The 15,596-nt window shown below is 50.3% G+C and overlaps 1 long non-coding RNA gene across 1 annotated transcript; it reads right to left on the bottom strand.

The window, feature by feature from the left end:
- Nucleotides 1–1,596: 1,596 nt before the first annotated feature.
- Nucleotides 1,597–15,235, bottom strand: LOC136639314 (uncharacterized). The gene is made up of 3 exons (XR_010793669.1): nt 15,177–15,235; nt 1,816–2,089; nt 1,597–1,661 (listed from the first exon to the last, which is right to left on the bottom strand). It is a non-coding gene; the product is annotated as an uncharacterized lncRNA (long non-coding RNA).
- Between the last annotated feature and the right edge of the window lie 361 nt (nt 15,236–15,596).

Genomic DNA, 15,596 nt, shown 5'->3' with positions numbered 1-15,596 from the left:
GCACAGCCACCACACAGTGGACTACGAGACTACACTGGACCACAACAGAAGCCCATTAGTGTGGTATGCAGCTAGCAGAATTGAGCAGAATGGGGGGGGGGGGGAGAGAGATCAGTGGTCAGGAAAGAAACATGAGAACATATTCCAGGATCTTTGGGACCTCCAGGCCACAGTGATATGAACTGAAATTTCTCTTGGGTGCTCCTGTACATAAGATAGGCCTTTGTCAGCACCACACACTGAGTCCCTTCATTCTTGCGTAAGCCAAGGAAGCACAGAGCAGTTTCTTTGCTTCCCCTGCTGAAGAACCTGGGCTAGTCCTACCACCCTCTCACCTGCAGAAGTTCACTTAAGAACATAAGAACAGCCCCACTGGATCAGGCCATAGGCCCATCTAGTCCAGCTTCCTGTATATCTCAGCGGCCCATCAAATGCCCGGTCATGCTCGGTCATGTCGTGAGAATGGATGATGGCCGGATCCCAAAGGATCTCCTCTATGGAGAACTCGTGCAAGGAAAGTGCCCTACAGGTAGACCACAGCTGCGATACAAGGACATCTGCAAGAGGGATCTGAAGGCCTTAGGAGTGGACCTCAACAAGTGGGAAACCCTGGCCTCTGAGCGGCCCGCTTGGAGGCAGGCTGTGCAGCATGGCCTTTCCCAGTTTGGAGAAACACTTGGCCAACAGACCGAGGCAAAGAGGCAAAGAAGGAAGGCCCACAGCCAGGGAGACAGACCAGGGGCACACTACACTTGCTCCCAGTGTGGAATGGATTGTCACTCCCGAATCGACCTTTTCAGCCACACTAGACGCTGTGCCAGAACCACCATCCAGACTGAAGGTTGCCAACACACAGGTGGTCAAATTGAGCTGGACAAAGTGGTGGGGGGAGGTGGAACAAGGGAGAGATTAGTGGGAAGGAGAAGCAGGAATAAGGCACAGGCCACAATCCTAACCCACTTTTCAGCACTGACATAAGGGGAAGGCAACTCTGAGGTAAGGGAACTAACATTGCCCTACCTTGAGGAGGTCTCCATGACTGCCCCCCAACTGCTGAATGCAGCACATGCCCCACTGGCACAGCTGTGCCAGTGCTGGAAGGTTGGTTAGGATTGTGCCCCCAAGTAAGTAGTGGCCACAAGAGCCAAGGGGGGGAAACAAGGAACAGGGTTGAGCTCTTGATCGATGTAACGATTGATGATCGATGTAACATCAGCCAAAGTATATTCTAAACTGCACTTTTTCCTCCATTCTTGATTGACACCATTTGCTAATTCAGTCTTCACTGAGGATTCAGATGCAATTCACCTGCATCTTTACCTTCCTCTGCATTCTGCTCTGTGCTCACACTTTTTTTACTAGTACAAATTTATCACTTCTTGTAAGCCTCCAATGTAGTGGGAGGACAACCCTTGCAGATGTGTGTCTCACAGGGCTAGTGACTAGTTTAGAGCTCTGGTGTTGACCGGTTGGTGACAACATGAACCTCTGCATCTCTCTACCCCCTGTTGGCCTGGCAGCATCCCCTGCTTGGAATCCAAAACCACGCAGAGTCTTTCAGTTGTGAAAACAGCCTTGAAGACCTACACATTTATTGGGGCCTCAGGTTTTGTTGACTACAGGTGCCTTCATCAGGTCGTGCAGAGTGATCCTCCCCATGCCTGGGAACAGAGCAAAGAACATGAACCATCAAATGGAAGAGGAGAGACGACACAACAAGGTTAACAGTAGACAAGAGAACTAAGATTATTTGATTTTCTGTAAAGCCCTTTGTGAACTTTTGTTGAAAGGTGGAATAATAATAATAATAATGACCTGCCTGTTCATTCCACCCTGTATTTGATTGTGAGATGTTCATGTCCTTGCTGCATACAATGAAGAACTAAGGTTGAACAGAAGACGAAGAACTGGCCAGAGATCTCAAGGTTGGTGCTGCTGTGGGAATCGGGCATGTCGGGCTGGCAGGGGAGGATGGTGTGTGCCTCCCTGGCAGCACGGCAGAGCAGCAGCATAGTGAGGCCGCACAGGAAGCAAGCGGTCCCAAAAGAAGCCACAGACACAGCAAGTTCTCCAAGTAAAGAAGCTTGTACTGCAGAGGAGCAGGCAGAAGAATGGTTATCAATCGGTCCAAGGTCAGGTACGTGGCAAGGCAGAATAACAGCAAGCAAAACTAAATCAGCAACGAATCCAACAGTCCTTCCCCTGGACATCCACCACTAATAACCCAAACCCAGTGACTAAAGCAGCCACCTTATATATCTGAGTCCACCAATCACAATTAGGGTGACCTCCTCGTCCGTGTGATAGTATCCCATGGTGCTTTGCACCACCTTTCCACAGGTTTACATTATACCTTCATGACTCAGCATTTTTACCCTGAGATCACATGACTCCAATTATTCACACAGGTGTCTGTCCTTGCTCATTCGTACAGCAGTTACAGTGTTTACATATTCAGGCCCAGACATCGGGGCTTTTCTGCCTCATCCTGGCTGACCACAATCTTGGCCTGAGTGGGCTCAAGGCCCAACAGGGCACTTGTCACCTCAGCAGCCCAGAAGGTAGGAGTGTCCCTCCCATCCAGGCCACTTGCAGCTCAGGTTCCCTTCATGGCCACTGCAGCTGTTCAGTCCCATCCTCTCTGATTTTGCAAGAGGAAATGCTCCAGTGTGGACAGGGAGGAAGTGAAGGGCAGGAGGCCTGATTGACCAGAAACACTGACTTTCGGTTTGTCACCCAGGAGGGAGGGGGAAGGCCTCTGCTCTCCACTAAGCGCTGAAAACCAGTAGACAGGAGTCTGGGACGGAGGCTCGGCCCCTCTCCCAGCAGGACCAGGAGGCTCCAGGACAAGTTTGCTGCAGGATTCTTTCTGGATCTGCCTGCTGAAGAGGTAGAAAGATATTTGGTGCTCAGAAAGGCAGGCACCCTGCAAGACGCAGCCACCCCAACCCAGCCACACTACTTCCTGCGGGGAGGGGGGGAGCAATCATGGAGGTCTCATCAGGGCAGGAAATGTTTGTTCCCTGACCCCGAGGCAAGTCTCTGCTGACCAGGTGGGTCTCCCCAAGGGCTGCTGAGAGCTGGTATTAGGCCTGGGACAAGATGCCTGATTGCCCCGTTCCTACTACATTTTTTATACTGCATAGTTTGTTTTGTCACTGCCCTGCCTCCCTTCCCCCCCCCCCGAAGACAGGACATCCCCCCGCCAGACTGGGGCTCCAGGAATACCCTCCCCTCCAGAGCTGGTCTCCTTGGATCTATGCCAGCCGTTTTGCTGGTAGAAGTCCAACAAGAGCAAGGGAGAGGAACGTGTGCGGCCTGACTGCCGCCACAAGCAATGAGTGGGCCGCTGTGAGATACAGGAAGCTGGACTAGATGGGCCTATGGCCTGATCCAGTGGGGCTGTTCTTATGAGTGGCTGGGTCCATGCGAGGATGGACCAGGCCCTCCCACCATAGCAGGTTAGGCTGAGCCGGGGTGGGAGGGAGGGGGTAGCATGCAGTGGCAGAGAGGCAGAACTGGGAGGGGAAGGGATGGGGTGGGGTGGGGTGGATTGGGCAGATAGGGCATGTTTAGCAACAGTGGTGCCCATCAAATCCTAACCCCCTTGCTGGGCCTGATCCACCTTCATGGGTCAATGTGGACTTGCACCAGCTGTAGAGCTGCCCCAGTTGACCCAAGGCAGCTGCTGGGGCTGATCATGGAGTAGGGGAACAAATGGTCCCTGAACCCAAGGTGGCCTCAAAACACCAAAACTTCCCTACAGGATACAGTGGAGTCTGCAACGGCACCGCTGCATGGCTGTATCGGGAGCTGGTTAGGACTGAACAGTTCATTTACTGCAAAGATTTCTCAACTATTTTTCCTATGCACTCCAGAGTTATTCAGAGTTTGAGAGAAAATGGAGAGAATGCCAAAATAATGGAGGCCTCAATCCTAACTTGCACTGGAGCAGAAAGGCCTGCGCTGTACCCAGCGCTAGTTTCAGGCAACCAGAGACTCAGCCAGGGACACAGGGAAATGTTTCCCCTTACCCCGGGGAGAGTTGAAGCAGCCTCAATGGGTCTACTCGAATCTGCTCCACCTGATGAGGTAGCACAAAAATGAGCAGCTCGAGACTGCTCCAGGTTGCCTGGGAATGGGGTCAGGATCCAGCATAAGTGCCTGATGCTGGTTCTGTCTCCCACTCACCACATACCCGTGGGAATGCCCACCATCCACCCTCTCCCACCCCAAAATGCCTCCCTCTCCCCCCCCCACATTCCCCACACACCCCCAGGCCCCTGCACCATTGAAACTTGGTGAACGCAAACTCACCTCATCCCATGGCCCATGTCGGCGCAGGGAGGCCGGCACATATCTGTGCGCTGGCATATCTCCCCTCAGAGTGGCACAAAAGTGCTTTATGGCAAGGGACTTGCCCATCTCCCCTTTTGAATTGCGCCCTGAGGTGTCCAAAATCATGTATGCTGTGAAGAAGAGAGAAATGTTCTCTCACTCCCTCACAACACTTGAATCATTTGTAGTGGCGTTCCCATGGGGGCGGGCACAGTACTATGTTTTGCAGGGAGCTCATTGTACCCTGCAAGCTGCCCCTCCCCCTCGTTGTCCGAGCCATTCCAGGAGGTGAAAGCAATGCGGAGGCATCTCCTCCATATTGATTTCGCCTCATTGTATGGTCCCCCCTTCAGGGAACGCTACTATTAATTGGTCATCCAATTAAAGTGACTGGCAGGAGGCTTAGGACAATGAAAAGGAAGGACTTCTTCACACGTCGTTAATCTCTGGAACTCAGTGTTGCAAGATTGGCCACTTAAGCAGTTTAAGGGATCTGGTGTACCTGGGGGGGAGGGGGCTGTGTGGCTGCATGTCCTGGCACTGGGCTCCAGGAAGCAGCTGGGTGGCCATTGTGGGAAATAGGATGCCGGACAAATGGTCCTTGAGCCCCAATTCAGCAGGGCTGTTCTTATGCTTTTGCCTCTCTGTCAGGGCTTGACACTCACAGTCAGCCACAATTCTAGGGGAAGCTCCCTGACAGGCTTTCTTGTGATCTGTACATGTATATCTGGCCCCCAGGACCTAGCCATCACCAGGATATTATTATAATTATAGCACATCATTCACAAGTTGAGGTGGGCAACAAGGGATCAGATATTTTGCCAGGAGCTGACTATATCCTCTGGGTTAGCTGAAGAGACCTGCTGCTGTCACAGTTCTTGCAAGGTCAAAACCAATTCTGGAGCGTTACCATGTCTGGCCACACAGTGGCATGATTGTATGCTCAGAAAACACTATCCTAGTAATGGCTTCCCTCCACCGGCCCCCTCTGAGTGAGTGCAATTCCTGTTTTAGCTGGAAAATCTCTCCTGCAATACTTGGAGAGACCATGAGGTGCATGTCGAAACTCCACCAGTGCATTCCTAGGTTCACACTCAGAGTGTCTGTGTTTCTCTGAGGATGACTGACCATCTGCATCTCAATCCTGCTGCCCCAAGAACACAGAGCGGGAGAGGCAGCTCTTCCCAGCTCTTTCTCCCAGAAGAAGCCCAAGGAAGTGTGGTCTGCTTGCTGCTGGACTTGAAGCTGGCAGAGTTGGGCTCCCATCCCCTGTTGGAGATGAAGCTCCCAGGCTAACCATTTCCTTCAGCTTAGTCCTCATGGGTAAGTTGTGAGGATAGAAGTGGGGAAAAAGATTCTTATCCCCTCTCACACTGACTCACTCCAAGGAGCTTCTGGGGATGCAGGATGTACTCAGACTGTACTTCAGTAACCTCAGAGTTGCACCACGTTGACATTTGCAGAGCCCAGGATGCCTGTCTGGGGCTTGCAGAAAACACTGATTTCCCATGTATGCCATGAAAGCCCTGCCTAGAAATGTGGCAGCCCCACTTAGCAAGGACGGAGGGCTACAGCCCTGCAACCTATCCCAAATAAGTTCACGACAGACAGACAGACAGACAGACAGACGAAGCCTATTCTGAGACATCATATAACTGACTACCAGCTGCTGGGAGAAAAACAAAAAAGTGAGGATGTTTGAGTGGCGTATCTGCCCTGTGGCAACATATAGCACCAGCCCTGGGCACCATATGTGGAGGGGCACCAAGAGCCACCCAAGTTGTACTCGCCAAGGTGCTGGCAGCAGCTCTCCTTCTCCTGCATGAGTGCACCGACTGTGGCATCATCCCCACATGCCTGGTGCTGGCTGTTTGCCCTCTGGGGACCTCAGCTCATTGGCAGCCCCATGTGGCCTGACCCTCCCCCGCCAGTCATTGGCAGGCACTGCAACCAATTAAAAAAATTCACTTTACAGGCTGCTCAAATCCTCAGTTTTTATCTATTTTACTTTGGTGTTGCCTTCTGGAGCTTTGTTGAGCACCATATTCATTGGATCAGGACCATCTCATGGCACTCCCCTTCACTTGGACTTTGATGAGAGCCAAGGCAGTCACCTACTCGCAAGTAATTGTGCATGTGTGGCTCAGTTTGGCTTTCCTTAGGGCTCAAAACATATTCCGTGTCAGCTTGCGGGGGGAACTTTCTTCTCAAGAGATTTATGAGGCCTACATTCATTGGATCAGGACCATTACAGTAGCACTGCATTCCTCTCAGCCTGTCCTTCAAAGTGGGCTAAGGCATGCTCGCCTACTTGTGTGTAGACGTGCATGTGCTGCTCCATTTTGGTTTCCACAGGACTCAATACATTTTCCTTGTGAGCTATCTGCTTGTCCTTTTCGCAATCCATCAAAAATTGGTGGGTCCTACAATCTCTTGTATTAGATTTCTTACCATTCTCCAATAAATTTGCATTTGTTTACATGTCCACCACACATGATAAAATGTTTCTTCCGCACATTTACATTTCCAACAACTATTTGATATATTCTGTTTCATATTTACCAATTTTTTGGGTGTCATGTACCATCTATAAAACATTTTTATATATTTTCTTTAAAAAAAATTTTTGCCTCTAAAGCCACAAAAACTTCTCCTAAGTTTTTATTCACCAGCAATGCCCTATTCATATTTTTAATATGCATTTCTTGTATACAGATTATATACATATTTAATTTTTGCATTTGAATGAAAACTTTCTTTCTTTTTGGGGCGGAGAATTTAAGCCATTTATGTTGACTAAATAAATACTCCAACTTTGTTTAGTCATCACATTTCTTTTTACTAGTCTTCCTCTCTTTTTGTCTTTTACTTGTTACTATCTTTTGTAACAAGATAGTACAATCTATCTTGTTTAGATTGGGGGGAGAAGCAACTCCTGCTGGATCAGGACATTGGTTTCCTTCTTAGTAGGAGGTCACTGGAGGTTTATCTTTGTAACATTTGAGGACCTCAGTGGGGCCTAGGAGGTGTAATACGTTTGTTCTCCTAGGCAAGTCCTGATGTCGGACTGATGTTACAATGTTACACTGACCCACCTGTAGTTTCCCAGATCCCCCCTGCTTCCTTTTTTAAAGATTGGTATGACATTGTGTTTGACTAGGCCTAAGAAAGCTCAGAGGTTGGGAGGTCCACAGAAAGTACAGTCAGTGTGTAGAGATGAGCAGCAGAGCCTGATTTTTCCTAAGAGCTGCAGGCCTCCAATTAAGTCCAGGCATTCAGCTGCCCTTCCAGACCTGATGTCCTTCTCGCCCAGCATCCTGCCTGGGGGAGCGGTAGAGTCCATCTTTGGTTGCATCTCAAGCCCCAAACCCTCCGCTTTGAAGGCCAGGCAGATTAGACTGCATACTGCCCACTTGGTCCTTGCTTCAAAGCAACGAGTTCTTGCAGGGGAGGACACGGATTCTTTTGGGTTCACCAGCTTGCAGAAACTTGCCAACTATCTCACCTCTGCTCAGTGCTTTTTCTACCAGTCCATCACCAGCAAATTTTCCTCCCACTTCCTCAGGAGCCTCACGGCCTGTCATAGGGTGAAGGTGGAGGAGTTTGAGTGTTCTGTATGTGCACAGTTTTCTGGCTGCCTTCACCCTGTCCAATTTCATGTCCTCTCCTGCATGGACAGCAAATCAGGGCCCAACCAACACTTAGGCAGCTGCCAGTCCGAAGCAGAAGAGAATCCTGAGGTCTGCCGTCCACAAATTAATTGTTGGGTATTACCTCCGTCTGTCGTTGGTGGAAAGGCCACAATTTCTATACTTCTGCGAGGAGTTGGACCCTTGTTGTTGAGAGATGAACCAAAAGCTGGTTTGCATTGAAACAGACAGATGGTACTCCGTGGCTAAAGCTGACGTCTGCAGCCTTCTGGCACAGGCAGGTAATGTGGTTCTGACCTTCGACATCTGCTCGGACCACAGAAGGTGCAGCAACCTCAGGGTGATGGCACATCCCATTGTGGACTTTGAGCTGAAGACCAGATTGCTTGCTTGCTTTCCAACAATTTCGGACGAGGCATACCGGTGCAAACATCCACGAGGTCTTTGAAGGGGTGTGCCCCTCTGTAATGTCCATGGCGGGCGGTGGCCCCTCCCCTGGGGTGGTAGGTGAGCGCGAGGGGCTTACCCAGTCCTTGGACAATGGTCGGCGGCGGGTTAACAGACGGGAGGCAGGTGTAGATGTTTGATACAGCCAGTTTAATAGGGTCAGTCACTTTACATTCATCAGGGCTGTTACTTCACAACCTTACATGTATTACGCCGACTGGTGACGCCAACGTCGAATGATCCCCGGAACTGACCCTCCCCATCCCTGGAGGTTCTCCGTACAAGCCTTCAGCTCTGGTTCCTGTGGCCCGAGGTCTGGGCTCTTGGGGAATACCACCCTGCTGGCCTGGGTCAGGTTGCCTGGCCTTGGGAGGGCCTCGGCTGGCTCTGCGCTGGTTCCCCAGCCAGCTGGTCCCCACTGATTGTAGTGGGCTTCGATCCCCCCTTTCCACGGTCCCGTTTCTCCAGAGGTCGCTCGCTGTGTCCAGGAGGGCCCTGGGCCGGGGAAGCCTTCCCTCCAACTTCCTCTGGCCAGGGTGGACCCCCGTCCCCTGCCTCTGGAGGTCTCCAGCCTTTCTCTTAGACTGGGAGGCTGTTTGCCCTCTAGCTGTCCATGGGCCTTGCTCCCCTCCAGAAAGGAGCCACCTCCCTCTTCCCCTTCCAGGCTCCTTATGAGGCCTCTTCCCTCTTGGGTTGGCCCTACCCTTCCTGCCCACGTGCCTGCCAGGTGTTCCCCGCTTGCCCTCATTCCCCCTCCCGTGTAGGTACTCTGTCCTGGACCCCAGTCCTGTGAGTACTTGGGTTTTACTCTCGGGGAGGCCTCTACCCCTGAGGAGACCCCTACTCCTGGGGAGTTCCCAGCCACCCGGGCTGGATCCAGGTGACACCCTCTTTCCAGAACAAGGAGAAGGTGAGGTATGTGGCAACAGACAATGCGGGCAACATGGTGAAAGCCCTCATGACAGACTTCCCTTATCAGGAGGACTGGCCCAGCAGCCAGCCTTCCCAAGGTGGAGGGGGGGTGCCAGCGTGGAGAACGCAGACCTCTGGCACGATACGAAGGAACATGGTTTTTTCCCTCATGCAGCAGGTGGTGCTGGCAGACACAAGCAGCTCTTTTATAAGGCTGTTGTGCTTTGCGCACAGCCTCTGGCTCTGTGATGGCAACAACCTACAGCAGGCCAAGATCCAGACCGCCCTTCCACAGGATTCTCTTTGCTTCAGATTGGCAGATACGTAAGTGTTGGTTGGGCCCTGATTCGCTGTCTGTGCAGGAGAGGACATGAAATGGGACATGATTGAGACACAAAATTATGCAGGGGAAGGATAAAGTGGATAGAGAGATGCTCTTTACACTCTCACATAACACCAGAACCAGGGGACATCCACTAAAATTGAGTGTTGGGACAGACAAAAGAAAATATTTCTTTACTCAGCGTGTGGTTGGTCAGTGGAACTCCTTGCCACAGGATGTGGTAATGTCATCTGGCCTGGACGTTTTTAAAAGGGGATTGGACAAGTTTCTGGAGGAAAAATCGATTACGGGTTACAAGCCGTGATGCGTATGTGCAACCTCCTGATTTTAGAAATGGGCTATGTATCAGAATGCCAGATTCAAGGGAGGGCACCAGGATGCAGGTCTTTTGTTATCTGGTGTGCTCCCTGAGGCATTTGGTGGGCCGCTGTGAGATACAGGAAGCTGAACTAGATGGGCCTATGGCCTGATCCAGTGGGGCTGTTCTTATGTTCTGGAAGGGCATGGCAGCAGCATGTGTGCATACAGAACACTCAAACGCCTACAACTTTGCTAGATGACAGACCGTGAGGCTCCTGAGGAAGTGGGAGGAAAATTTGCTGGTGATGGACTGGCAGAAAAAGCACTGAGCAGAGGTGAGATAGTTGACAAGTTTCTGCAGGTTGGTGAACCCAAAAGAATCCATGACCTCCCCTGCAAGAACTCATTGCTTTGAAGCAAGGACCAAGTGGGAAGTATGCAGTCTAATCTGCCTGGCCTTCAAAGCGGAGGGTTTGGGGCTTGAGATGCAACCAAAGACGGAGTCTACCACTCACCCAGGCAAGATGCTGGGCGAGAAGGACATCAGGTCTGGAAGGGCAACTGAATGCCTGGACTTAATTGGAGGCCTGCAGCTCTTAGGAAAAATCAGGCTCTGCTGCTCAGCTCTACATACTGACTGTACTTTCCTTACGTATCTCAAGAGAGTCAGCAGGAAAGGAAGGAAAAAGTGCACTGTTTCTCTGGAAGGTTTCTAATTTGAAGCCAGAACAGGCTGCCTGGTGCCTGCCTCTTTGTGTTGGGCAGGACCAGTGGAGGGGACCGGCCAAAATATAGTCAATTCCTGGGAGGAATTAAAGATCCATTTCCCCTGAATCTGAGATAGCAGTGAGGAGGACTGATTTCAAAGAGATTGGGAACGAGTCTGTATCCCAGCGTCTGCGCAGGAAAATAATAGTATTCTTCTGAGATTGTCATCCAGCTGGGCAGTGGCTGGCCACCTCCGGTCAACCCCACATACTATAATGTGACCCACCCTATCAAGTGGTGGATCTAGAAAGTCCCTCTCCTTCTGGAGGCACAGTATGTATTGCCTACTATTTGAGATAGAAGATAGATTTTTAAAACCCCATGTCTGGCTGATAAGAACAGAGAAAGCAATCAATATTCTAAACTAATCATCAGCATGGAGTGTGAGAGCCTGTGTCTTGACTCCTCTGCACCCCCAAAAAACAGAATGCTTGTCTTGGCTGGTGGAGAGAAGCGGACCTTTAGCTTCTTCACCCCTCACCCACAATTGGGGAGGGGGGAGAGAGAGAGAGAGAGAGAGAGAAGACTAGAGACCCTGCCCTTTCTGTGCTGCAGCAAAGCACAGCAGATCACTGCCTGCTGGAGCTGACAGGAGACTAGTAAATGCTCATTTGGCTGCCTAATGCAGTCTCTAAAAGAAAGTCATATATTGTTGCCCAGGTTGGCTGACGATGAGAGATCAGAGTTGATGCCAGGAACACAACAGACAGAAGCTGAAGCTACCGGGCTGCGAATGGAAAAATTGTTGGGAAACACTGTGCATTGCTGCGTGTACCATTAAAGCAAAAACCTGAGTAGAAGAAAGCAACCCTGTCCTGATTAGGATAAGAAGCACCCCAAAAAATAAAGGCGCTGCTGCAGCAGCAGAATATCCCAACGACGCCCCACCTGCCTGCCTAGCCAAAAACTATGGGCGCTGCCTGCCTGGATGGCCGCTGTTCTGGGAACACGAGAGAGAGAGAGAGAGAGAGAGAGAGAGAGAGAGAGAGAGAGCACAGACAGAACTGTTGCTTGCTGCGTGGAAGCGAGTGACACAATGCGCACGCGAGTCATGGGTGGCTGTTCTTCTATCCCTCCAGGAACTGCCTCCCCCCTGCTTCCCTTTGCCTCCTCCAGCCCCCCCACTTGCAAAACCTACTTGTCCCTATGGCGAAAAATGACTCCTCCTTCCCCCTCCCTCTCCCAGAGACACGCATCCTCCGTCCCATGCATGGCCCGGGGGACAAGAAGAAGCCCCCCTCCCCTGTGTTCTGTACACCTGCAGGACCCTCACAGGGAGTACCCACCCAGCTCAAATTGTTACTTTTGCAAAAGTTGTTACTTCTGCAACCCTGCAAGTTTAAAGCCAAAACAAACAAACAAAATTCACCATTTCCCTCCACCACCCCCAGCCCGTCTCTAAAGGTAAAGTTCCCTGCTGTGCTTGTTGCTGCTCACATGATCAAATCCCAGCTTCCGGATCAACGCAAGAGGTCTTTTGGGCAAGGCGGAGGCGGCGCAACCCCAGGCTGCCTGTGGGCAACTCAAGTTGCCCTAATTCATGGCGGCTCCCAGGTTAGGAGACCCAGATTCGAGTGTTTGCCTGAGTGCTTGACACGCATGACTCGATTTCACACGAGTCAGCAAAAAATGTGCGTTTTCGCAGCTTGGATTCTTGTCACTTGACTTGAAAAGGGGGATAAATAACACTGGAAAGTTGTGGCACAGTTGACCCTGGTAATGTTTAAAGAAGGAGGAATAGAAGAAAGCAAAGTGTGGCCAAACTGAGCCTGATAACCTATTTGAAATAAGGGAGAGCTTGGACTAAGGGAGAGGTCAGTGGGAAGGAAAAAAGTAAGGACACATAGGGCACAATCCTAACCAGGTCTACTCATAAGTAAATCCTATTGTGTTCAGTGAGGCTTACTCTCAGGAAAGTATGGTTCAGATTGCAACCATAAGTATGTACAGGTCAAATACAGCCCTTAATTTAAGATAGAACAGACAGAGCTGAGTGGTTGTCAAATTGAGCCTGATACCAACAACAACAAAAACACAACATAAAGGGAGGGGAATAAGGGAGAGCCCAGTGGGAAAAAAATTAAGGAAGAAAAAAAGGAATAAAGGAGAATTAAGTGTGAGGACATTGATCCTGTTAGGAACCAATTGAGAAAGAAAAAGAAATGGAATGAGAGGTAAGTGGTGACCAAATTAAAAGAAGGAATCAGAGGAAGCTAAATTTGGCCAGCTTGAGCTTGATGATATTGGAGAATAAAGGAAGGAGAGTTCAGTGGGAAAGAGAAACCAGGAAGAAGACACAGGTAAGTAGTGGCCAAAAAGAGCCTGAAAATCTAAGAAAGAAAATGAAGAGTACAGTAGCATTAAATGTAGCCAAATTGAGCCTGATAGAAAGTGGAGGAATAGGGGAGAGCTTGGTGGTAAAGAAAGTGGAATAAGACAGAGGTAAGTGTTGGCCCAACTGAGCCTGAGAAGGTCAGAAGAAAAGAAGGAATAAGTGTGGCCATACTTAGCCTGGCAATGTCAGAAAGGGAAGAAGGAATACAAAAGAGGTAAGAAAGAGCCATTTTTAACCAGGTAAATAGGAAAAAAGAGAAGGAAAATGGGATCTCTCCCTGGGAAAGAACAAAAGGGAGAGCTAAGTGGTGGCCAAATAAAGTCTCATAATATAAGAAGAAGAGAAGGAATAAAAGAGACAGAAGTGTGGAGAAATGGAGCCTCCTAACATAGGAAAAAAGATGGGATGAGGGAGAGCCCAGAAGGAAATAAAAGAAATAAGACCCAGGTCAGTGGTGGCCCAACAATTGAGCCTGATTGGGGAGGAAAGGAAAGGAGGAATAAAAGAGGCCATGTGTGGGAAATCTGAGCCTGATAACATGGGGGGGGGAGGGTGGAATCAGGAAAGCTCAGTGGGAAGCAGAAAAGGGGAAGAGACCCAGATCAGTGGCCAAAGGAAGCCTGATAAAGAAAGAAAGAAAACAGGGAATAAAGAGGAGCTGACTGGTGGGAAAACAAAAAGGAATAGAGGAGAGATCAACAGTGGCCAAAAAGAGACTGGTAACTTAACAAGAATAGAAGGAAGCAAAGAGAGCTCAGTGTGGCCAGTTTGAGCCTGATAAGTCAGAAAAATTAAAGAAGTAGTGGCCAAATTAACCCTGATGATGGAGGAAAGAAAAGAGGGCAGAAAATGGAGCCATTGGCAGCAGATTGAGCCTGGCACTGTGAGAAAAGAAAATGATAAAAGAGAGCTCTGAGGACTGCCTGAGCCTCAGAATGTAGGGGAGAAAGCAGGGGAGAGCTCTGAGGTTGAGAAAGAAAGGAAGAAAAGAGCAGGATGTGGTGGCATATGGAGCCAACGAGTGTGAGAAAGAAAATGCTGAAGGAGGAGAGCTCAGTGCGGCCAAATGCAGTTCACCCAAAGCTGAAGAGGGAAGGAAGAAGAAAAGAGGATGATGGTGGTGAATTTAGGAAGGAGGCTGGAAAGGAGAGGAAGGGAAGGAGGGAAAGGGAAGGGCAGCACAATCTTCACCTGTGCGGGAACAGGTAGGCGGACTGGCCTCTGCTGTATCCAGCGCAGCTGAGGTGCGGGCTGGGGCACAACTTGGAGTAAGGGGCTTGTGTCCCCTTACCCCAAGTAACACCCCAGCCAGCCCTATGGGGTTACTCGGATTTGTGCCAGCAAAATCACTGTGCCAGCCTGCCTGAGTAAGGCCGACTGGGCTGGGGCCAGGGTGCTGGATGCTGGTCCCACCCTCCTCTCCAGGTCGGTCTGCCTACTGGTCCGCCCTCCCCGAACCCACCCAAAACCCCGTGCTGACCAAGGGAGGCCGACCCAAACTTACCTGGCTGTGTAGGTGCAGAGGCTGGATCTGGCCTCCGCAGGCCAGCACCCGACCTCGCTCTGGCCCAGCCAACTCACCAGAAGGTGCAGATGTGCCTTTCGGCATGTCCGCAACACTCCTGGGGTGGCACAAGGGACTTGTGCCAGCCCAATGAGCACCTAAGATTGTGCTCTAAAGGAGTCAAGCGGTAGAAATGTTTCATCATGGAAGGAAGAGGGAATAAGAGAGAGATGGAGGGAAATGGAAGGGAAGGAATAAAACTGAGGTAAATGGTCACAAACCGTGCAAGGGAGGCTGAGAGGAGAACCTTGAGGAAGGAAGGAAGGGGTCTTAGGGGAAACTGAGGCAGAGGTCAGGAGAAGGATAACAAACTCAGATCTGTTTGTAATCTGAGGAAGGGATAGGAGAGTGAAAACAAGAGGAAAAGAAAGTGAGGACATTTTTATATGCAGAGAAACTTAACTGATCTTGAAATTTTCAATTCTTTCCAAACAAAAACTATGACAGAAAAGAGAAGTCAGAAACAAATGCAGTTTTCAAGAACTGTGAAAACTACTATCATGTGTCCCATTTTCATACCTTCCTCCATCTTCCTATGTGGAGACAGAGGGTGCTGCTGTTTTCGTGGACTCCTTGCTGCAGCTGTGGGGAGGAGTTTGTGTCTATTTAGACTCTGGCACTTTTCCCGGACAGAGGCAAACACAGCCAGGCCTGCCAGCCCTCCCAATTCTTGCCCTGCATACCCAACTCTCCCTTGCCTGCCATACAGCATTCTTATAGGGTGGCCACCTTTGCTCCAGCTGGACGACATCCAGGATGGCAGTCCAAGCAGTCTCTGGCTGCTTCCACCCTCACCTCTTTCTTGGAAAGGTCCATGAGCAGGAGATGAGCGAGAGAAAATGTACAGCACGTCCATGTGACCAACTTATTTATGGTAACATTGACTCGTCTGGTCCAGTTCAAGAAAGGCACAGAGGGATTACAGAAGAGAATTCATTC

This window comes from Tiliqua scincoides, chromosome 2 (assembly GCF_035046505.1).
Source record: "Tiliqua scincoides isolate rTilSci1 chromosome 2, rTilSci1.hap2, whole genome shotgun sequence".
Taxonomy (NCBI): Eukaryota; Metazoa; Chordata; class Lepidosauria; order Squamata; family Scincidae; genus Tiliqua; species Tiliqua scincoides.
Note: the sequence above shows the minus strand (reverse complement) of the source record. Positions and strands in the feature narration are given on the sequence as shown.